General features: G+C 41.9%; 1 protein-coding gene across 6 annotated transcripts in view; it reads right to left on the reverse strand.

Moving 5' to 3' along the window:
• ATXN1 (ataxin 1) overlaps positions 1-25,448 on the reverse strand; it is a 307,081-nt gene that overhangs the window by 96,139 nt on the left and 185,494 nt on the right. For 5 of the 6 annotated variants that reach the window (XM_066626680.1, XM_066626678.1, XM_066626681.1 and 2 more), the window contains one exon: positions 12,498-12,594. The exons of the other annotated variant lie outside the window; for it this stretch is intronic. The gene's annotated coding sequence lies outside the window, so the exon portion shown is untranslated. The remainder of the gene's footprint in view (positions 1-12,497; positions 12,595-25,448) is intronic. 6 annotated transcript variants of the gene reach the window in all.

The raw sequence follows: 25,448 nt of genomic DNA on the forward strand, positions 1-25,448 counted from the left end.
GTCACCCCCCCAGGCTGGTACCGGGGTGGACCGTCCCCCTGCCCCTCACTAGCTACACCACTGGCATCTACCCTCCTACCTTTGAAACCTGCACATTAACTACATTTCCAAAGAATCTCCAGGAGCCCAGTTGTTTTGAAAAAGAATAAATATGCAATTGGGGGCTGAGCCACAACAGCTCTTCCGGTTGTATTAGTGCTTGAGCTAAGTCAGGCTCTAATCTCTCAGCAATTTATCATCTATAACTACACCTGCTATGTCCAACATACCATTTGCCATCACTCTCTGTTCCAAGACCTATTCTGCTAGCTACCAGCTTCTCTGCTGGGATTTCTTGCTGCAGTTAACAATTCCAGAGTATTGCAGTGAAACATGTGCACCAGCTGTGATTTGGCATCCTGTAAGCTCATGCAAAGGAAACAAAGGTATAGTCATGCCATCTAACTAAAACATGTAAGCTAGTTGCAAAAAGATGTTCCCTTTTACTAACATTTTCTTTTTAGACTACAGCTCAAACTTCACTCTGAATGAGTGCTTTTTTAACCAGTTATTGCATAACTATACTACAGTCTCTCCCATAAAGTAGTCAGAACAAATGCCTAAGAATGAAAGTAATAAGGATTAGTGAGTTCGAGATAAGAAGGACTTGAAAAATCAAGATGCCCCTCACACATGTTTTATGCTAACCAGCTCAATTCAGTGGCAAAGGCTGAAGCACAGTTTTTCTGGCATGAACCATGCTAAGTATTACACTTGACTAATGCTGCCCAGAACAATGTTTGGCTACAAACTTAATCTGAGAACCCGTATTGTAAGTGGACTCTAAATCCAAGAAATGTTCTAATCCAGGTTCAGGTTACCTGGCTGTGCCTCCCCCCCAATCAAGTTAACCCTGGTTAAGGGATTGGAGAAGACAGAGCTATGTGGGGTAGCACCTAGAGACTCTTTGAAAAACAGGTAGAATTAATTACAACATAGTGAGAGACATTGTGGCTCCCTTGTTGGCAAGCATAATAGTAACTTCGTTAAGAAAACATAATTGCATAAAAATTAAGCAAGTTTTTTTCTCTCTCTTTTGAATGAAGTCCTTTTCTTATACCCATCTCATAGCCCAATCCTATCATCAATACAGAAGCGCTACTGGAGTACATGCTGCATCCCTCCGGGTAAGGGAACACTTGTTCCCTTGCCTAGGGATAAGCTTCTGCTGCCTGAATAGGTCTACTTGACCTGTGTCAGTGATTTAGCTGGTACAAATCCAAGTGGACCTGGGAAGGCAGACTGATACTGGCAGCTCCGCAGCTGCTCATATCACCCCCTTCCTGGCCTCGATCCACCCTCTTAACCTCCCTGATCTCCGCCCCATTCTTCCTCCGTCATGTCTCGTTTCATCCACCCACCCCCACACTGACTTACTTGCACCAGGGCTCCTTTCCAGCCTGCTGGTGCATGGCTGCTCACTGTCTGCAGTGTTGCATTTTGCAACAGCCATAAAGAAACCTGGCTGCCGAAAAACTAGTTCTGGCAGAACAAGGCCCTCAAAGAATTGGACCATCAATCTCTTATCACATTACTCTCTTTGTTCATCCAATTTAAGTTGGCTTTCAGTACTACGTAGTTATAGCTTCCAAGGTTCCTTAAACTATATTACAAATCTTGAGATAATACTATTGCCACAAATAGCATTGTTATTGTTCTGTTGTCAACTGAATGTTGCAGCCCTAAAGAGCAGGAAAATTGTGCTAAACCAGTTTATTCTGAACCAAAAGGCTAACGATACAATGGAACAAGCTCACACAGTGCAGAACAATACAGTACAGAAATAGAGTTGTGGGTGGTGGTTATAATTGGAATGCCTCACAATATGTGGATGTAGGAAAGAGAATCAAGCAACTTTAGGTATGTCCATTGAAAGGTTAAATCCTGTGTGCTGGAAGTGTAGGAAGGTAGCTTAAAGACAAAAGTGGGTAGAAGAAATAAGAAAAAATTATTTCTCTGATAAAACACCAAATCCTATCCCACTTTCCAGCACCGATGTAGCTGCAATGCAGTCTTCAGGTAAGGGAACAAACAGTCACTTACCTTGAGGAGGCCTCCATGACTGCCCCCTCCACTGCAGGATACAGCACATGCTCCATTGCCATGGCTATATCAGTGCTGGAAAGTGGGATAGAATTGAGCCCCAAGACTGAGAATGAAAATAGAGACACACATACATGTCATGATGGAAAGAAACTTGAGCCTTGAGAAAAACCAATAGTTATCAATTCCACATGCCCCAATCTTGCACAAATTCCTAAAATTTCAAGTTACACTACTCTAAGTAACATCATTTGTTACAGGAAACCTGAGCTTCTTATAATTTCTAAACTTTGTACTTTTAGATGGAAAAATTCCCACCATTTACCTTCTCAAATCATAAGTAAGAGCAAACTGAAAAAAGGAGATGATTTCAGGTAGCAAAAAATAAAGATTATTTTATTTTGATTTGACTGGACGCTGCTGAGAAGTGGGAGGACAGAACCAAGAAATTTACAGTAATCAACAATGTGACAGAGCACTGAGTTGTGTTTACAACAGCAGAATTACAACAAACTTAATACTCACAGCAAGTAATATTACAGCACAAGCCTATGCATGAAGTCCCATTGTTTTTAAGGCTGCTTACTCCCAGGAAAGTATGTATAGGATTGCAGCCCAATTTATTTAGCGTATGGCTATAATATAAGCGTATGGACTTATATATCAGTTAGACTAGATCAAATGTCAATGTCCAGTTCATGCAGCCATTCAAGGACAGTTACCTTCAAAGAAAAAGTCAGACCATGGGCCAGTATACGCTCCCAGTTTGCAGCCAGACACAATGTGGTACATGGTTTGGTGGGAGAACCCGCAGCCACACTGAGGGGTAAATACTAGCCCCCATTTAAACACTGAGTCCTGACAAACACCATGTAGGGTACGGATCCTATTCAAAGTTTTCCAATGCTGGCGAGGTAAGTCAAAACCTGGCACCTTAAGTGTAGGATCGTCTATATATCTACCCGCTTCTCGGCGTTCATCTGCCCATTTAGCTTTCCAATGGGCATTGATGTTAAAATTGTTGTGCAGATGTTGTGCGAGTGCCAGAGAAGGCTTCCTGGATTTGAGCCTGCCGATTGATAGGTGAGGAAGATCGGTATGCACTGGTAAAAGTGGGTTGTTGGTGATTTTTCTGTGTTGGATGGAGGTGTTGGGTGTGCCTCCAACATGGAGGTGTTGGATGGCCTCCTCTCAGGAAAGATTCTTGGAAAATATTTGCTGACTGGAGGTTAACACCCAGTATCAGCAAAACAGTGACTACATGCTTCCACCTTAATAATAAACTAGCTAATGCAGCCCTGAAGGTCTGTCTAAATAACAACCTACTCCCTTACAATCCCCATCCAAAATATCTTGGAGTAACTTTGGACCGGACTCTCTCTTATAAGCCACACCTTGAGAACACGTCCGCAAAAATCAATACCAGGAACTGTTGGAGTTGATGCAACTCTGTCTGCTGTCCAGAGGGGGCAGGATGCTGTTCAGGAGGGGTCAAGCTATGGCCCAGTGACTCTGACCTTTCTACCTGTTCTCTCTGTGATCTATGTGGTGTGGCCTTTATCCTTCCCTTCTCCTCTGAGCACTTCCTCTTGTCCTCTGACCGCTGACCTGTTAAGATGGTGCACACCAGGGCTCTGATACCCAGGCCATCTTGAGCACAAGGCATGCAGGGCGAGGCAGCTCCAGGGCCTTGCTATCTAAGTGTTAGCTGAACCTCTGATCCTAATCAGATGCTGTAAATATAAATGGAACTGTAAGTAAATAACTTCTTTTTTGCAACTTTAACAAGCCATTGCCTTTTTGTCTTTTATATTGAATAGCAGTCAGCCGGGTGAGGGAGGTTCCCTTGGGTGATACCCAAAGGGGGGGTCCACTGCTTAAGCTACTCTGCTTCCCCCCCAAAGAGGAAACTATTTTTAATTTCCTCCAACAGGAACAACATACTCCAGGAATTAACAGGAACAAGATGAGAAGCTTCAGCCTCCACTCTCAGAACATCAGCATTAGGATTGATCTACTCTGCAGCAGAATACTGTACTCCAGTATGGCTTAACAGCTGTCATATTAGCAAGATTGATGCCAGATTAAACCAAGAGAATCATAAGTGGCTGTTTAAGACCCATTCCTGTCTGTTGGCTCCCCGTTTTGAGACACAGCACCACCAGCCCTACGGAGACAAGAGGCTTCAGTGAAAGAATACAGAAAAAATTGCAGCCCAAGCCTAGGCATGTCTACTCAGAAGTTCCATTGGTTTCAAGCAGGCTTACACCCAGGTAAATATGTATAGGATTGAAACCTTAGGGCCCAATCATATCCAAATTTCCAGCATCTATGCAGTCACAATGTAGCTCCAAAGAAAGGTAACAAAATGTTCCCTTACCTTGAAGAGGGCTACGAGACTGCTCTCACTGTCAAAGGGTGTGACGCATGCCCAATGGGCATGGCTGCATCAGCGCTGGAAAGTTGGATAGGATTGGGCCCTAAGATCCCAAGTAGCATATCATAAAGTATCTATGTTCATGAAACAGAATAAAGTGTTAGAAAAAAACTTTGGAATACCACCTGGTCTGTGCAAGTTTTTTGATATTAAAAACAAAATTTAGTTTGCTAAGAAGCAGAATTGTCAACTGAATACAAAATATGGTTTTAACCCCAGAAACTTGTGAAATATGACTGATTAAAATAAACCTTGCTTGCAATAGGGGAAGAAGTTGCTTTATTACTTAAAAGTAGCTTGAAGAATCGATTCTAGAAAACCAAGGAATAAAGGCATCTCCTTAAATTACTCCAGCTTGTCTCTCTTTTTCTACACATTAACCGAGAAAGGAACCAAGAGCAATCAAGGTTACTGTTTTCCTCCTTCTCTGCCTACCTCCTGACCTCTGTGCAATCAGATCCTTCTGAAACATTATCAGCACCTGTAATTCTGAGCACCATACCTGACACAACCAGAAATATAACCCTCATTCTGAAGAAATACAGAAAGCACCAACACCATCAAATGTGAATGGCATCATCTAACACAGGGGTGTCCAAACTTTTTGGCAGAGGGCCACATCATCTCTCTGACACTGTGTCAGGGGGCAGGGGGAAAAAGAATTAATTTACATATAAAATTTGAATGAATTTACATAAATAAATATATTAGAGATGGAACTTATATGAATTAATGAAGGTTTTGCAATAGCTTAAGGCCTACAGAAGGCCTTGCACAAAGCAAGGCTGGCCTTTCCTTCACTGCCACTGCTGTATCACAGATGTGAAACAGCAAGCAGCAGAGGGAGCCCTTGTCCCATAGCTCATGTGAGAGGTCAAACAGTCACCCTTACGCTGAGAATAGTCACATTGGGCCAGCATGGGCTCCAGCAAGTCTCTGGAGGGCCAGAGGCTCACTGGAGACTGGAGGCTCCCTAAGGGCCAGATTGGGGGTCCCCGAGGGCCACAAGTGGGGTTTGTGCACTCCTGATCTAACTACTTACCCAAAGCATATAGTATGCAGTCAGTTAGTCTAAAGGGAAGAAATAGGCCTGAAATTTATTGTAGCAAGCAAATTATTTGCTACAGACTGGCATTACTACAAGTAGGACTTCATGGACTATAAATCCTTCTCACTAGCACATCAATAGCATTAACCCCTTTTGGATAGATGGTCAGCATAGCAAGCTAAGAAATTAGGGTGTTTAGCTGATGTTGCATTCTACCTGAATATTTTCCTGTTGTTTCCATTTCAAATCCCCTGTGCTAACCCCTACGGCTTCATGGAAATACAGAACTCATGAGCACCCACATTTTCCCTAGCAGATCACCACATATAAATCAGAAGCAGATTAGAGTCCAGTTTCACTTTTATTTCTGCATTTCTTTTAAACGTTTTGTATCCTGCTCTCCTCAAAGCAGTTAACAAGAGAAAAATGTTCTAAAATCCATAAACAATGAAACTATAAAAAATAACCTATCACCTAGCAGCAGAGCAAACAGCAGAAACACCATAAAACAAATATAAAAACTAACAAAACTAAGTGCTGGGCAAATAAAAGGGGTCTTCACCTGGCACCCAAAGGATACTTAATTTGGCACCAAGTTAGCATCCCTAGGGAAAGATTACAGAGCAGGAACACCACAGCTGAAAAGGCTCTATCTCCTGTCACCATTCACATTCCCTCTGACACTGGAAGGAATTCCAGAAAAGAAACTCCAGCAGTTATCTTAGGACACAGCATCTGTGAAAGAAGGCAGTCTTCAAGGTACCCAAGGCTCCCAAGACATTTAGGGCTTTAAATGTTAAAACCAGCACTTTTAATTATGCTTAGGCAAGATCCAGGAGTGTGCAAAGTTGTTTTAAACCTGGTGGGAAGTATCCTATTCATCCAGTCCTCGTCAGGAAACTGGCTTTGAATTCTGAACTAACTGCAGTTTCCAGACATTGCAATATTTCCAATGAGATGCTACCTTAGCCTGGATAACATGGCCAAGCTCCCTCTGTCCCAAAGGCACTCCAGCTGGTGTGCCAGTCTCAATTAGTGAAAGGTATTTTGTGCCACAGAAGCCACTTGGGCCTTCAGAGGCCAAATCTAGTAGTAAGCCCAGAGTGAACACTCCATCCTTTAGGTGGAGGGCAACACCACAACTCAGAGAAGAGAAAGCATCCACCAAGAGAACTTTCATCTTATCTGGACTGAATTTCAACTTACTGGCCCTCATCCAGCCCATCACCGAGACCACTGATTGATTCAACACCCCCTCAGCATAACCCTCTGATGAAAGGATAAGTCGGATACTATCAGGATATTTACTTCCAAGTAATCATTATTATGATCAAACCACAAGTTTCATTACCTTCCATGGCACTTACTGCAAGACAACGACCTTAAGACTGTGGCCTGTTTTACTGATGTTTAGAAAACCAGGAAATTAACCTTGATTCACAGTCTTTTTCTAGTTACTTCTATGGTGGGGTGAACTGTTGCTTGGGGACCCAAAAGTTCCTTCTGCTAATCTCCCTATAAAGTTTACAATTTCATATTGGCCAAGAGGCAAAGTATGTTGCTACCACCTCACTCATATCCCAGATCTGTGTAATATGAACAGCTGTGTGTGTCCCTTCTTGTCTGTTGTGTTGATTGGTGGTGTTGGAGCAAACGGAGCAAAACAAGCAATCTTCTATCCTTCCCTTGTTCGTGCATTCACTTTGCCCCATATCTACACCTGAGAGGAAAAAGAATTCTTTGCAAGCTACATCATCTTTGTTGGGTCTTAGGTTATAGCTTTGGTAAGGCTCAGAACATTATCTTACGGAGACTCACTATCACAAAAACATGAGAATTTCTGCTCTATACTGGAAGCACACAAGAGAAAGCAACAATCAGGAAACAAGACATTCAGAGTAATCATTCATTTGGTGCTAAATACTTATTATTTTGGCAGATATATATTAGTCCCTTGAACCCTGATGTACAGCATGCCTACAGAGTTATGCCTATTTAAAGGAAAGCAGCAGCTGTCTGTGGCTCTTAATCAAAAATAATGCCTGGGAATAAATCATTGCCTTTTCAGAGACTGCGTTTTTCAAATAACTGCAATTCTTGCTCTTTCTGCCCCATCCCTAAAAATAAGAGGTGGTACACAGAAGGAGTTGCTTGCCTGAAGAGACATATGGATGTCTCTCCCTGTCAGCAGCCTGCAGTTTCTGTTTAAAAAAAAGAAAGCCATGAAGGGAGCTGTAAACAGATGCAAACAACTTTAGAAACAGACTAATTCAGAACTTTAAAACTGTGTCAAAACTTTCCATTCATCCTACAGCTTGCTGCTGTAAGGAGTCAACAGATCTCCCAAGAGACCTACAACATGCCACTCTCAAGGACCAAGACAGGAGTGCTGCCTACATTCAGAATGCTTCTGTAAAATGCTAATTAACACATTCTTTTCATGACTTGTTGCTGCATAAAGATTTTTGCCATACTCACTATGGGGATCTATTGTTGTTACACCGTAGCACCAATGAAATGCTGGGCATATGAAGAAGCGGGAATGCGCATGCAGTACTGTACAAGTCAGTCGAGGAAGGAGCAACATACCACAATGAATCACTCAGTGACCTGGTCTGCCAAAGATTAGGTTCATATCTATGCTACCAATTTATACAGGCATGTCCCCATATTTGTGGGGATCAGATCCATGCCCCCCAGCGGATAAGAAAACTGTGGATACAGGGGACGCTATAAAAATAGAAGCCCCTGTGCATTGTTAAAAAGTTTACCGGGTTTAAGTGTTCTTGTTTAACCCTTTTTGCCTGGCCCACAGGTGTACACATTTGGTCCCTGTTGCGTATATGCAACATTGGGCAGAAATGGCTCAAATAGGTTGCTATAAGTATTTAAGCTTATAGCACTATAGAGCAGGCTGCCAAAAGTCTGAATGCTGGAAGTGGTTTCTGTTTAGCATTAAAGTTAATTTCATTTAGCATTCATGCTTTTGGCAGCCTGCTCTGTACAGCTATAAGCTTGAATACTTACAGTGATCTGTTTAAACAAGAACACTAGTCTTTGGTAAGCTTTTTAACAATGTTAATGGGCATGGGCGATTGAGGATAACTGAATCTACAGATGCAGGATCAGTGGATAAACAGGCCCACCTGTATAATTCTATCCCACTTTACATATTATAGCTTCCCCCAAAGAATTCTGGGTATTCTAGATTTCAGCTGAGGTGCTGAAATTTTGTAAGAGATCCCAAGCCCACCTAGACTACCATTTGTGTGGCTCCCTGGGAAGATAACTGTTAAACCACTTTAAATCTACAATGGGGACATGCATCAAACTGAAAACAGTATCAGGCTATAAAGAATAAGCACCAATGAGGAAGAAACAAAGAGCAAGAATGGAAATGCTGAATGTCATTTAAAAAAACAAACTGTCATTAAATTCTTGTCCTGAGAGAGCAACAGATTCAATTTCACACTGTACCTCATTCATTCTAAACCAAATTCTGGAGCGTTAAAAATACCTTTAATCGTAATAGCTATTCTGCCAAACAGAAGGAATTCCTCTCTTTTAGCACACTGTACACTGCTTATGGAAACAATCCCAGAATGTTAAATTTACTGTCCCAAACACAGTAGTGAAATCTATTTTTAATTCCCACATGATGTGTGAAATATTTTCTATACTACTCTATACTACTCACAAAAGAAGCCAGTGGAACAGGCCATGGGGTGTTGGGTTTGGATTTGGGAAACCTGCATTTAAATCCCCATTCAACTGTTCACTGGATAACCTTGGACAAGTCACATTTTTTAGCCGAACTTACATTATGTGGTTGAAACATGGCTCAGCAGAGCCACTTCCAGATTGGCCTGAGGAAAGAGAGGAGTTGGGAACTTGTGCATATGCCCTGGGCATTCTCTCCTAGACTAACTTCTTTCTTTCCACCTCCTTCTTTCTATCCCCTCTCCTCTAATACCTTACAAAATCATAAACTCCCTCCCACTTGTTTTCAAAGGAGGCTACACTAGCCATAGTGGTTTAGTTCTGTAATGTAAATATCTTGCTCATATACGTTACGGACACAGTGACCATACCAGACCATGCAGACAAGGCTCCCATGCCAGCACCACAAAGCAACATCTGAAGCACTTTTACCATAATACAGGATGACGTCCTCTTTTTCCAGGACATGTCCTCATTATTATTCTTATTCTTATTAACAGTATTTATATACCGCTTTTCAACTAAAAGTTCACAAAGCGGTTTACAGAGAAAAATCAAATAACTAATGACTTTTTAGCCTTGTGTCCTGGAAAAGAACTTAAATGTCCTCCTTTACCCTGTGAGTGGACCCTTGAAGGCAGCACATAGCCTTCCTGTAATTAATAAATTATATGTAATATAGTTTTAAATTTAATGGTAAGTAAAAAGGTGTTTAAACACATGAAATCAATACACAAGTATTTTCAGCTTTTATTTTGCCATGCCATACATTTTTCTTGGATGCCCTACATTTTGGGGTACCTTGTCCTCTTTTGTGGTTTTGAAATCTGGTCACCCTGCCTTAATATTTATATATAATGTGTTGGCTTCTGGGTGGATGTTTCTTATTCTTAACCACTTCTGTTATTTCATGCATTATTTTATTTACAGACTAATCCTATTCCCTGCCAGTCCACAACATGGAGCTGTATGCTATGGTGGAGATTAGACAGCCAGTGAAAGGTAAGTAAAAATAACTTTCTTTTGCTTTCCTCCTGATAGCCTGCCTAATCACCAATGGTTCTCCTTGGATCCATGCCATCTATTTTCCTGGCATACGTCCAAGGACAGGAAGGCACTGGATCCAGGATGGGAAAGGGGGATAGGGTCCAGCATTCACAACTGCCACAGAGATTCTCCTCCTTCACAAGTTCCGCCATCATAAATGCCCAATACCTGACAACCCTTGCTAGCTGTTTTTGTAAAGCTTATTCTAGGACAAAGTACCTTATATCTTTGTGCGGATACCTATCTTACATTTGAGAAAAATATTGTATGTTTGTGTGAGACTCCCAGAATTCTCTACGATTTTGCTTTGCAGAGAGAATATAGTCACTCTCATGGTGGTGTATACAGAAAACTAGGGAAGGGATGGATAGTGCCACACTCTTCCAACTTTAGCAAGAACTAATAGCTCATGAGTAGGAATGAATTATTCTGGCCTTGGATTACAATTTCAGCTTTGGAGACAAGTGTCTGGAAAATAGACTACATTACAGTTAAACAAAGTTTTATCTCTTGGTCTAATTCCGACAGAAAACTAGCTTAGGAAGGACGAAAAAAGCTTATACCTTCCTCTTCAAAGCCATGGTACTATACTGGCCATTGGGAAAGTCAGGAGTCACTATCAAAGTATCCCTAAAAGCAACTAGAGACCACTGTCTACTTCAAAATACCTATTTGTTAACAGATAAATAAAAATAAACAATGGACAGCAATTATCCAAACTGCTATGACTTCCCAACATATTTTCCATAAGTTATGTAAAATAATTAAAACTGAATTAAGCATAATATAAACATATATTTCTAAACCAAAAAAGCAGATACTGAATAAATTTCAGCCAATTGTGTTTTCTTTCCCAGTTTTAAATTACTGAGATGCACAATTTGAAACAGGTAGAGTTTGGTCAGCGATAATAACGCTTAAAGCCTGATAACCATGATCCTGAAAAGTGCCATCACCTAACGAAAAAGAAGCTACAGATAAAATCTCTCTCATTCACCTGCATCCCTTCCTTTCACCACCTAACCTTGCTGCCATGCTACAAGTTGCTTGCACTTCTCACTGCAGGCAACTTTTGGGCTGCTCTTCAAGTTTTGGGGCTGCTGCAATACCTGGGGCAGCAGCAGGAGCCAACATCCAACAACAGTCCACAGTGCACTCGGTCTCTGCTGACTTAATGCCAGCCCACCCAAATGCTGGAGCGACATCCATGCACATACACACTTCTGCTGCAGTCCCTTTTCACTGACTTGCCCACAGCAGTAGCAGGACCAATGACCCACAGCTTTCAGAGAAGCTCGGGAGCTTTTCCATTTCCACATATGTGTGGCCTGTCAATCCAGTGATAGAAGGACCTCAACCAATGGCAAAAATAGAAGTAGCTGCTGATCGGAGATAAGGACTCTTTACAGAAGCCTTGGGGAACATCAGCAGGGGCTGTAAGCCTCCAAGACCTTGCAGGAAGTCAGCTCTGCCCCCAAGGTAAGAAATAAGTCCCTTGGCAGCGGCAGCGCTGTGATTGCTGCAACACTGTTGCTAACCCCCCCCCCCCACACACACACACAAATACTTATCTGGTTCCTAACTCCCCTGTAGGAGTTTGGGAACCACTGCACTAAGATATATACAACCAATAAGATAACTATTTGGCCACCACCTTACTCTGCAGTTTTTACCGCTGAAATGTACTGCAGTATTCTTCAACTCAAATGACATATATCATTTGAACAAAGTTTCAGCTGTGCTTCCATTATTCTGTTCTTAAGGGGATCATGAGATGTGAACAGATGAGCAAAAATATAAAGCCACTTCCAGTTACCCATTCTGCAGTTTTTAATTTTTAAAGAGTTCAACCTCTGAGAATTCATTCAGTAATGGGGAAAAAGTGTCCTCTCGCCTCCATAACTTGGTAGTGTCACAACATTGGCCAAACATAGATAGAAAAATCATTTCTATATATAAAATAATGAACACCAAAGGATTTTATCCCTTTACATAGTCAAGTTCTTGGCATTCAATAGGCATCGTGACTACTCTATAAGTAAATGAAATGCAGCACAGAACAAATTTTGCATATCAGTCAACCTTCCTTCTAATTGTGATTACTCAAAGACAAGACATTTTCAGAGAACATATTCAATAAATATGATTGTGTGGTATACTCACAACATTCACTGTCTTCTCTTGGGAGTTTCAGATTATTCTTCACCCTGGAGAATATGCAGATGTTGTTGGATTGCTCACAGACCCTCAGTGGTGTTTTCTTTCGAATAAAACGAAAAAATCTTTTTAAAAAATTAATGAGCGGAATGGTGTAGAAAAAAAATCCACATTATAGTTACCAAAGTGAAAATAGATTTGTGTATCCCAGTGGACCCAACTTAACAATAATTAGGAATTCTAATTCAAAATGTACATTGAGTCCTCTTCCTCAACTTAATTATTGGCTGTGGATACATTCAAACTGAGCCAAACAGATTTCTTTGAATTTACCTTATACCAGGAACACTGGTGAAAATGCTTCAAAAGTCATGTAACTACTATGTAGTTACTTTGATAGATTTCACTGGGTTTACCCAAATTAGCACTACATCATCGCATATAAAGAGATTTTAAATGAGTTCTTTGTAATCTAATACTTTTTAGGGGTATGGCGCGGTAGAGTGGGCAGCTATAGGATAAGGAGACATAGAGTAAAACAGAAAGGAATACTGAGAAAAGGATGATCTTTCAGTGTTCATTCCAACCAGCACCTATCAAAAAAATCTTGCTATGAGTGAAAGTTCTAACAGAATTGCCTATTTGGGAATATTTTGAAGAAATTCCTTCAATGGCAAAAAATGAAAAAAGTGACAAAATATAAACAGTGCAATAAAAGCAATGCTGGTTTCCAGAGTGAATCAACATTAAATTGTTATATTTTTAAGGTTATAGCTACATAAGATTGATATTTTGTATTTAAATCAGTTCTCTTTTTCTAGCTAATTTAAACTGTGACTCAAATCACTTACTGAAATTGTCTTCATTTAAATCAATCCACTCTGTTTAGAAAGGCTTGGAAAAGACATGTGTGCATAAAGGAATCCACAAGGGTGGGGTTTTATACCCTCTCTGTATCAGTTTTTCATTGAGTCCACAGTGGTTAAGGGTCCACCCACACATAAACCTGTGCATAGTCACAGCTGTTATTTGGAATACGTCACAAGATGTATTGTGACATCTTGTACATTTTGAAGCAAAAAGTGTACTGTACAATTTTGCAGTGCTGTGAAAATTTCCACTTGGCTATTATTAAGACCCACCCACTAAGAAAAACACTTACACATAGTATAAAGTGCAACAGCAGTTAAGGAGCATTCAATATGTTCATAAACAGATTCTCAGCTTCAGCCTCTAGTAAAGAGAATCTTCTCTACAGAGCATTTTTATATAAGGTCTGAGATAACACCATGCATGCATGAAACTCCCTTGAATCTAAGACACAGAATGGGAGGTTCAGAAACTTGTGTTAGTAGGTGTGAGGACATGCACCATGTGCAGTTCCAAATGCCACACTAGTTTCACCCTCAGGTAATTCCAAATTCTTTGTGACCTTTGTGACGTATATGATGTGTGAGGAAAGGTGTAAAACAGAAAGCTTTGCATTTGCAAAAGTTTCGGAACACACAAGTTTACAACTGGACATAGCAATTTGCCATAAAGTCAGAGGAACCTCTCCCTTTGTGCTCCCCCACCACAATGGAGTCAGATTGATAAATGATCTTCTACTGTCAGGTCACTGACCAATCAAATTCAATGCAATCTACTCAGATTGGCTCTCTATGGGCTTGCGGCCTGATCCAGAACTGTGCGCGGCAGCTCAGTGCCAGTAAGCAGTGTCGCAAACGTGCCATAAGGCATGCTTATAACACGTTCTGCTGGGCCACTGTGGATCAGCATGAGGCCATGTTGAGTCAGTACTGGGTTGAGGATGGGTGGCCACTGCCCGGAGCACTGGGCACACACTGGGCAGCAGAGAGGTAAATGGGGACATGGGGGGAGGAGTTCCGGGATGGGGGGAGGGTGGAGAGAAGGCAGGGCAGGGAGAATGGAACTAGCAGCTCTGCTGGATCCATAGCCCTGTGTCAGGCCTCCCCACCTGACATGAGTCTGCTTTATTCTGCGCCACAGAGTCGAGTAGCCCCTCTGCGGAACATTTTGCCCAGGGGGATGAATGTCCCCTTCCCCCCAAGGAGCCGCTGGCAGCTGCCTGGTGCATTCAGGATACCGTGGCAGCCATTTTGGCACTGCTGCAGCCCTGTTCGCTGGGCAGCTCAGGACTGAGCTGTCAACAATGGTAGTTCCTAGACCAATTCCCAACATCTTCGCTTAAAACTACAAAACACAGTAAAAGGTCAAAACTAAAGAGAAGCCTGAATTCTTCACATAAGTGGTTCAAGTTCTGAACATGTGATAGGATCAATTAGGTCAACAATGATATAAAGTATCATAAATGAACAATAAAAAAATTAAAAAACAATACGACATTGCATAAAAACATGTACTGAACAGAGAGACAGCAAATAACCAAACAAGCAATTAAAGATCCTAAACATACCTCTGGAAAGCCAAAGAAAGTAAATGAGTTTTCAGTGTATGATGGAACATAAAGAAGGAAAACATACAGTTGACGTACAGCAAGGAAGCGTATTCCACAGGGCAGGGTACGTAAGAGAAAGCCTTCCTAGGTGTCCCTTCTGATCTGACATGCAAGAGGGTGCACCCATGACCTCAGCATGTAAGGTAGATTCATATGGGAGAAGGCATATACTGTAAATGGTCCCAAACCACTTAGGTTTTTAAATATCATAACCAGCACCTTGAATTTCACCTGCAAATAAACTGGCAGCTAATACAGCCAGAATTAGTGTAACATCATCACAATATCTTGCTCCCTGTCAGCAACATAGCTGCTGCATTTTTTGCCAGTAGTAACTTCTATGTAGCCTTCAGTGGCAGTCCCATGTAGAGTTCGCTGCAGTAATCAAGACAGGAGATAACAAAGGCAGGGGTAACCAATATAAGGTTGGACTCTGCCAGGAACGGGCACAGCTGGTGCACTAGCGAAAGCAGGGCATGGCCTCCCTGAGCCACGGTAGACACCTGGGTGAAAGGGCAGGTCCAAGAGAATCCAAAGCTGTGAACCTGAATCTTTAAGAGAAGTGCTAGTCCCTCTACTGCAGGTGTATACACTGTTACCAGACAAGCAGGTTTCCCAGCTAAGAAGCCTTTTGTCTGGATTTAACTGCAACTTATTCATCTACATTCAGCCCCTCACTGACCAAGGTCACTGGGTTCAAGGTATCCACAGCCTCTTCAGCTAGGTGTAGTGCTGAGAGGTACAGCTGGGTGCCATCAGCACAGTGATAGAAAAGCCATTTTAGCCAAGAACAAACTTTGGCTGCAATACACATTTACCTGGAAGTAAGTTCCATAAACTCAATGGGGCTTACTTCTGAGTAGACACACAGAGGATTGGGCTGTAAGATCATAGGTAACCATCAATTCAAAGGACTGGCCATGAACTATGCAAGGACTAATGTGATGCTTCACCCTGGTGTAGGAGCTTTAGTGGCAGGATAAAGATTAAGGAGGCCCATCCAGAAAAGTCTTATTAAAGAAAGTGAAAAACAACAACAGTGATCCTCATCTTGCAGCAGAACAATTGATAGTTATTACAAAATATGCAGTGAAGAGATCAAGCGTACTCCCGATGGTAGATTCTAAAGAAGCAGACACTGAATGTGACAAGACCAAACCACGAAAAACAGCAAACATAAAAAGGACGCATTTTGCAAGGCAAAGAACTGACATAAGAGGTATGCTCTAGTGCTGGAAGAGAGATATTAGTTTACCATCTTTCTACAGGGTGATAAAGTAACGTGAACAGAACCTCTGATGGTGTCGAGATGCAGAAACAGGTTCTATTGCTCCTTTTAGTTGCTAGGTCTTTATGTAAGGGAGGGAACAACACTGTTGGCTTCTTGACTAAAATGCTAAAAAGTTTTGCAAAACCTCTGTGCAGGTGGCAGAACCCAATTTTGGTGCAGCACAGAGAACATAATCAGTGGGTATCTCATATGGGTTTCTCATATGAGAAACATATGGGTTTCTCATAAGAAAATACTCAAAGAAGCACAGCCATGATAATTCCGCAGAGTATTAAGATGACCACTAATGTGGATCCTTTTACTTTACACTGAGAACACATCTTCATGGTCATAGAGAACTATCTGAAAATGTTATGGTAGTTTCTGAAACTAGAAACGATTGACTATAAAGTACCTAAGGTAGAGCAACCGAGGCCAGAGGACCAGTCTATGGAACACTCAACATAAGAACATAAGAACGTAAGAACAGCCCCACTGGATCAGGCCATAGGCCCATCTAGTCCAGCTTCCTGTATCTCACAGCGGCCCACCAAATGCCCCAGGGAGCACACCAGATAACAAGAGACCTCATCCTGGTGCCCTCCCTTGCATCTGGCATTCTGACATAACCCATTTCTAAAATCAGGAGGTTGCGCATACACATCATGGCTTGTACCCCATAATGGATTTTTCCTCCAGAAACTTGTCCAATCCCCTTTTAAAGGCGTCTAGGCTAGACGCCAGCACCACATCCTGTGGCAAGGAGTTCCACAGACCGACCACACACTGAGTAAAGAAATATTTCCTTTTGTCTGTCCTAACCCGCCCAACACTCAATTTTAGTGGATGTCCCCTGGTTCTGGTATTCTGTGAGAGTGTAAAGAGCATCTCTCTATCCACTCTGTCCATCCCCTGCATAATTTTGTATGTCTCAATCATGTCCCCCCTCAGGCATCTCTTTTCTAGGCTGAAGAGGCCCAAACGCCGTAGCCTTTCCTCATAAGGAAGGTGCCCCAGCCCCGTAATCATCTTAGTTGCTCTCTTTTGCACCTTTTCCATTTCCACTATGTCTTTTTTGAGATGCAGCGACCAGAACTGGACACAATACTCCAGGTGTGGCCTTACCATAGATTTGTACAACGGCATTATAATACTAGCCGTTTTGTTCTCAATACCCTTCCTAATGATCCCAAGCATAGAATTGGCCTTCTTCACTGCCACCGCACATTGGGTCGATACTTTCATCAACCTGTCCACCACCACCCCAAGATCTCTCTCCTGATCTGTCACAGACAGCTCAGAACCCATCAGCCTATATCTAAAGTTTTGGTTTTTTGCCCCAATGTGCATGACTTTACACTTACTGACATTGAAGTGCATCTGCCATTTTGCTGCCCATTCTGCCAGTCTGGAGAGATCCTTCTGGAGCTCCTCACAATCACTTCTGGTCTTCACCACTCGGAAAAGTTTGGTGTCGTCTGCAAACTTAGCCACTTCACTGCTCAACCCTGTCTCCAGGTCATTTATGAAGAGGTTGAAAAGCACCGGTCCCAGGAGAGATCCTTGGGGCACACCGCTTTTCACCTCTCTCCATTGTGAAAATTGCCCATTGACACCCACTCTCTGCTTCCTGGCCTCCAACCAGTTCTCAATCCACGAGAGGACCTGTCCTCTAATTCCCTGACTGTGGAGTTTTTTCAGTAGCCTTTGGTGAGGGACCGTGTCAAATGCCTTCTGAAAGTCCAGATATATAATGTCCATGGGTTCTCCCGCATCCACATGCCTGTTGACCTTTTCAAAGAATTCTATAAGGTTTGTGAGGCAAGACTTACCCTTACAGAAGCCATGCTGACTCTCCCTCAGCAAGGCCTGTTCGTCTATGTGTTTTGAGATCCTATCTTTGATGAGGCATTCCACCATCTTACCCGGTATGGATGTTAGGCTGACCGGCCTATAGTTTCCCGGGTCCCCCCTCTTTCCCTTTTTAAAAATAGGCGTGACATTTGCTATCCTCCAATCTTCTGGCACCATGGCCATTTTGAGGGACAAGTTGCATATCTTAGTCAAGAGATCTGCAACTTCATTCTTCAATTCCTTAATAACTCTTGGGTGGATGCCATCAGGGCTCGGTGACTTATTGATCTTTAATCATCAATGGGGTCTGAAACATCTTCTCTTTTAACCTCTATCTGACTTAAGTCCTCGGTCAGGAGGGGCCGTTCGGGCAGCGGTAGCTGCCCGAGGTCTTCTGCCATGAAGACAGATGCAAAGAACTCATTTAATTTCTCTGCCATCTCTAAGTCTCCTTTTATCTCCCCTTTCCCTCCCTCACCATCCAGAGGGCCAACTGCTTCTCTGGCGGGTTTCCTGCTTCTAACATATTTGAAGAAGCTTTTATTATTCCCCTTAATGTTGCTGGCCATGCGTTCCTCATAGTCTCGCTTGGCCTCCCGTATCACCTTCTTACATTTCTTTTGCCACAGTTTATGTTCCTTTTTATTCTCCTCATTAGGGCAAGACTTCCATTTACGGAAGGAAGCTTCCTTGCCCTTCACAGCCTCTCTAACTTGGCTGGTTAGCCATGCGGGCACCCTCCTGGATTTAGTGGATGTAACTAAATCTTACAGTACAACCTACTGTCAAGTATCCCCATTCTCCCATTTTAGGTGCCAACTGGGAAAAATGAACGTTTTATATTCTAACTCAGAATAAATCAACAGTTGTCCAAATGGAAAAATTTGTAAGTTTTCATGCATACGTCTCATTTCAAAATTTGACTATTTTTACATCAGTTGATGTATTTTTTTAACACAGAAGTCAAGAATTTCTAGTAATAGAATCTGTCAACAATATATTATTATAAATCTTTATTGCAAGGAACATGATGGAGTTTTAGCAAACAAGTGAGCAACTAGAGGCCCTTCGGCCAAATTTGTGTCCTTGCAAGGTGCCACCTCTATCCCTCCCCCCAATGTTCGTTTTCATTATAAAGGTAAAAGTATTGCAAAGTAGTTTATGTGAAAACAACTTGCTGACAAACATTTTAGAGATGAGAATTGAAACCAGCCCTATTAGTTGCTGACTATCATGAGCCTTAGCAATTTCCTATATTGCAACAAAAGCAAAGTCATACAACTAAAAATGCAAACAAAATACCAATGGGACTGCAACTTTTGGTTTGTTTTTTAAACATAAATGACAGGTTTTCAGCATAGCTACATAAGTCAGTGGTGCAAATCATAGCATGGGAAACTGATGAGGATGTACCAGGCAGTTAAAAATATACAGTCTGTAGTCCTTTTGCAAGTGATATATTTCACAATAATTCTACCAAAAGAAGAAGGAAGTTCCAAGTTTTATCTGAAAGTCAGACAGTGCTAACAGATGCAGTAAATCCAGATCCAATAGCATACATTAAAGTTGCTACAGTTAATAAATGAGTAGTTGAATCTAGCGTTCAAGTTGGCAGTTCACCTGTCTCATATCCTGCTTCTGGAGCTCCCTTGAAACTCTTAACTGAGTGTCCTTGGGGTCTGGAGCATTTACCTTTACAAAATTAGCACAGTAGCTGTTCAAAACACATTGGGTTTGGACAGATAAATGCATACATCCCTGGAAGTCAGTGTCATGTAATACTCTGTACTCTCTTAGCGTTCAATGTTCACAATATTCCTCTTGCTTTCTTGTCAACTGCTCTGTAATTTGGGTGTTTCAATTCAAAATTAGTCATCACTAATAAAAACGTTATAAATGCCCACAACAATATTCCTTTTTCATTCTTCATTCCATTTTGCTCCTGTTTAAGCAGTAGTTCACTTCCTGTTCTCTGCCACATACAACAGTCTTGAACAGGTTCATTCATGTTCCACTTAAATGGCAAAGAGATGTTGCTAGACTTTTTTTTTTAAGTGCATGCCATTCAATCACTTAACATGCATGCATATTAAGTGCCATTTTAAACAGTTTTCAACAGGTTTATAAAAGAACATGACATAGAAGTTGGGAATTTACTTTTTCATTTAAACATCTTCTGTTTATCACCCATTTCTATTCCACTACAAATGCATACGCTGCTTACCATTAATGTCTTAAGCTGCACTAAACTTGTATAAAAGGCCTAAGTTTCACGCAATAGTCCATTGATGGCAATGGCAAAGTTCCCATGAATTTCAATGGGTTTGGACTTCACCTAAAGATTGTAAACATGTTTGTAGTAAAACACAAATCACTGTTGAAAAGGCAAGGTCACATAAGAGCCACAATTCAATACTGTGTTAAACTCAATTTCATGTACAGGTGTATGCCGCTTAACAACCTTCTGGCCAGCAACAGGATGCACATGCGACGGCCACCACTGGTCAGGAGGTTGCACAACCCAAGCCTCTGAAGCTGAGGGAAGCTGCACTCTCCTAGCCTCCGGAAGCTTTTCTGAGCCTTCCAGAGGCTCAGAATGCCCCAATCGCACAAGAGTTGCGATTTCTAGTTTCCTGGAGAAAAACTGAAGCCGCATCTCTCGTGTGATTACGGCATTCTGAGCCTTGCAGAGGCAGCGCACACATGCATGCTGCCTCTGGGAGACTCAGAAAAGCCTCCAGAGGCAAGGGAAGTGGAGCTTCCCCATGCCTTCAGAGGCTTCACATAGTATCAAGCCCTGCTTGATGACAGGGATGCCAGTCCACATCATTGGTATAGCCAGATCATTTTCCACCCATGGCTCAACAATTTTTGACACCCCCCATTCAACAAAATTAATTAATCTGGGCTTTAAGACCAGGTGGGAGCCCAGGTCTACCCACCCAGCAAACCTCTGTCACAGAGGCCAAAGTTCAACCAGGTGCCCATCTGGAAGAGATGGCTCCAGAGGGCAGTCAGAATGGGAGGCCAGTGTACCTTCCCAGCAAACCTCAGCTACACAGGTCGAAGTTCACCTGGGAGCCCAGGTCCACCTGCCTGGTGGACCTGGGCTCTGGAGTTAAAAGTGCTCATGCTCCCCCCCCCCACACACAGCCACAACACTGGATTCATCCCTGGCTCAGTGACATATTGCCCCTGCATCTGGAGGTTCAATGTAGCAATCATGGTTAATAACCACTGATAGACTATAGTCCACGATGAATGTTTAGAATCCACTTTAAAAGTCATCTAAGCCAGTGACCAACATCCAACCTTCCTACCAGTGGCATCACTAGGGTTGGTGTCATCCCCATTTATTTATTTTACAGGTTATACCTTGTTATCCACCGGGGTTCCAGAACCCCTAGCGAATAAAAAAATGTGGATAAAAAACAGGGGAAGAATAGATTTAAAGACCCAGTTCCAGGTTTCTTGCCCCTCCATTGCTCCTAATGGAATATACTGTGCCTTGACATCACAAGGGTTTAATTTTGGGACTCCCTGCTGATAGCATAAAATGTGTTAAATAAAAGCAGTTTAAAAAAATTAAAAAGTGCATCCCTAAAAGCTGGTTTAAAAACAGCTTTTCTTACTGTTGAGAGAGGAAGGCCGCAATCTTAACCAAATTTCCAGCACTGACATAAGGGCAATGCAATGCCGAGGTAAGGGAACAAACATTGCCTTACCTTGAGGAGGTCTCCATGACTGCCCCCCAACTGCAGGACGCAGCACATGCCCCACTGGCACAGCTATGCCAGTGCTGGAAAATTGGTTAGGATTGCGCCTGAAGTCAGCAATTAGAAACGCAAAGGACTCCCTGCCTTTGCCTGGCTCAGTTGAAGAATGGAATGATCGCTTGCATGAATGTCTCTCTACAACAGTAAGAAAAGCAGTTTTTAAAAACTGTGATTTTAAAGAGATGCATTTTTCCCCTTCTCCAGGGATTTTTACATCCCTTTTCATTTGCAGTGGCAATTCATGTTGAGTCAAATCTGTGTATAAAAAATCAGTATATAACAAGGCAGGACCTGTACTATAGAACAGTACAGGATACCAAACCAATCATAACCAACAAAAAAAGTGGCCAACTTGATGACACTCACACAACTGATCAAGAGTTTGAGTATTAGCTCTGATACATGCAAAAGGGAGCTGACTCATGATAACATCTTATTGGTTCCATGCTGTGTCATAACAACACCTTGTTAGCTCTCATACACTCAAGCTCATTGGTCAGTTTTGAGTTAATAAAATCCTCTTTTTTGACATAAGGAAATTGTGTTTCCTTTTCTGGTTATTTGGTTATAGCTTTTGATAGAACACATATTTCAATGCGGTTTGTTTCATTGCACATCTAATGGTATATAACATGATAGTATTATGGTATTATTCTAAAAACCACAATTTTGGTCACTAGTGGTGTCACCCCTCCCCAGGGTGTCACCTTATTAATAGGGTGTAACCTTATTGGTTCCATTCTGTGTCATAACAACATTTCTTTGGTTCTGATTTGAATAATCAGTCTCATTGGTCAGTTTTGAGTTAAGGAAATCTACATTTGGTTACATAAGACAGTTGTAGTTTTGTTTTCTGGTTTTTTGGTCATAACTTTTGACAGAATGGAGATATTTCACTCCATTTTAAAAATTGCATTCTGCTATAAATTACACACTGAATGGTATATAACATGATGTATTATTCCTAATAACTGCGATTTTGGTCACTAGATGTGTCACCCCCCTGCAGCTTGGTACCTGGGGCCCGTGGCCCCCTCAGCTCCTCTGTTTTGATGCCAATGGTCTGCATCCCTGTCATTAAGAGGCACACGACTGTATTTCAATGGGTTTAAATATCCTGAACATTGTGTTCTGCTGTGCCCAAGCAGTCCTATTCTCCAGCTCTTTGCATTGCCAGACAATGATCACCCAACGCATAGAATCAAAACATTTCCTTCTGTAACACTACAGCAGATGTTTGGCTTTCAACAGTCTGAGAAATAAAGGCTACAATCCTGAAACTCACATGGTGCTGCCTCACATATGAAATCATAGTATTCATATGTAACCTCCCTAACCAGGCTGTCCCTATGCTCAGTGTGTTGCCATCATGTTAAATATATGCATGTTAACAAGTCCATCCTTCCAAATCAAAGACTCGCAGTACTTCATCTTTAGGACATTCAAACCCCCTCCTCCACAAAGCCCTACTACATGGTTATTCCTAACAGAAGGAACAGCTGTATGCAGGAATCTGGACAAGAGCAGGCTGTTGAATACTCTAACCTAGTGTTTCTCAAACTGTGGGCTAGGACCCACTAAGTGGGTTGCGAGAAAATGTCAGGTGGGTCCCTATTCATTTCAATATTTTATTTTTAATATTTTAAAGTTGATACTACCATTGTATGTTGACTGCATTTGGGGAAACGTTACAGACCTGTACTTTTAACAGGCTATGTATATGCTTTTACATATGCTCTTACATTTAACAGCATATGTATATGCTTTTACAATGATAATAAATGGGACTTACTCCTGGGGTAAGTGTGGGTAGGACTGCAGCCTAGGATTGTTAAAAATTTTCCTGCTTGATGATCTAACTTTTGGTCAAGACATCACTTCTGGTGGGTCCTGAGAGATTCGCAATCTAAAAAGTGGTCCCAGTGCTAAGAGTTCAAGAACCATTGCCCTAACCTAATGTAACACACAGAGTGTCTTCTACTTGAAGGAATGGGCTGTGAAAACAGGCACTCAGCATGACAAGCAGCACAGTCAGCACATAAATGGCATGATATGAGAAGGCAAGGTGTGTTGAAATTACCTAGAAAAGGCTGCTCTTCGACACACTGCTCTTCTAATTCAGAGTGTGGGATTGCTACTAAACTAAAAGGAGCACAGCTTTCTAAGCTGTGGCATGGCAGCACTAGAACTTAACATACAAGAGTTCTGATGAGCCCAACATTGCATTCTTTTAAGATGTGCCATGCACGGACCAGAATGCATGAGACACAGAAGTGTGTGTGTGCAAGAAGACTGACAGAATCATGCCCTAAGATTGAAATTCTGCTCACCACTAGGCTGCTTAAATCCACTGAAAAGACTTCTGTGGGATCTTAAGTATGTGAGAAACTACAGCCTTAATGGCTCCTTCTCTGAATGCTGCGGTCAGCTGCTTTGTTGACACAACTAGCTGCTGATATTATAATATGAGAAGTCCCATTTGGGAAAAATTCTAAAATCTGAATTAGAAATAGGCCATTTTTGCATCCTCCTACTCACAGTACTTAGTACCTTTTATAAATGCAGACTTTCTGCTAGGTTAGATAATAGAAGCTGTCACTTTAGTTCCATAATGTGCACATTCCCAAGGGCACGTCATTGTTTTAGCAATATAATTTTTTTAAAGACCTCTTATTTTACCTAAATATGAAAGAAAAATGAACTTTTAAGTGCAAATTCTACAAAAAAAAGTTAGGAAAAGAAAGGCTCTTCCTTTTGAAGTAAATAGGATTAACAGTTTGCTTTCTGAATGACTTGGAGCGTCCACTAGTGCTCTGTGGATAGCATCTGGCCCGTGACAAGATTTTATCAACTGCTGCAACCACAACTGCAGAGAACACACACAGAGTTCACTGGGCTCCGAACAGCAAGGAGGAAGACAGAAGGGGATTGGTAGCCCGGGTCAACTATGCGCAGAAATGTCTCAGTTTCATCTCTCACCCTGATTCATGTTCTCCTCTGCTTCAAGTGTCCCATCAATGTATAGGGAACATTCCCTACTGCTCTGAACCAATTGGCTCATTTGTGTGCTTGTGAACCCACCCGGCCTACATCTGCCAAACCAGGAGAATATTTCACAAATGTCCATGTATAACACAATGCACAGAACACACAAAACACTACAGGTTCCAAAGGGCCCTTGAGCAAGAAGCATTCAGTTTGATCCCTTAGAAACTGAGATACAGGGTAAGAACAAGAGGGTCTCTCATTCTTTCCAGTCTTTTCCAAAATAAAAAGTCCACACCCATACTCAACTTGCTCTGCACTGGGTGGTCTTTTATTTATGTCAAGTTTTGGAAAGGGTGAGAAGGAGAGAACTTCTCTCTCTCATCACAAAAGACTCAGAGTGGAGTCCATTTTTCTCCCCATGCTGAATGCTACACAAAAACCTGGTCGTCTTCCAAAGTCTCTGTAGTGAGGACTTGGGGGAGGGGGGGGGACATCACTTCATACAAGTGCTGTAGTGGAATGTGAAGCCTTACCCTCATTCCTCTGAATCCCCAAACCCTCAATTTTCCCCAACCTTTAACATCAAACAA

This window comes from Tiliqua scincoides, chromosome 4, assembly GCF_035046505.1.
Source record: "Tiliqua scincoides isolate rTilSci1 chromosome 4, rTilSci1.hap2, whole genome shotgun sequence".
Taxonomy (NCBI): Eukaryota; Metazoa; Chordata; class Lepidosauria; order Squamata; family Scincidae; genus Tiliqua; species Tiliqua scincoides.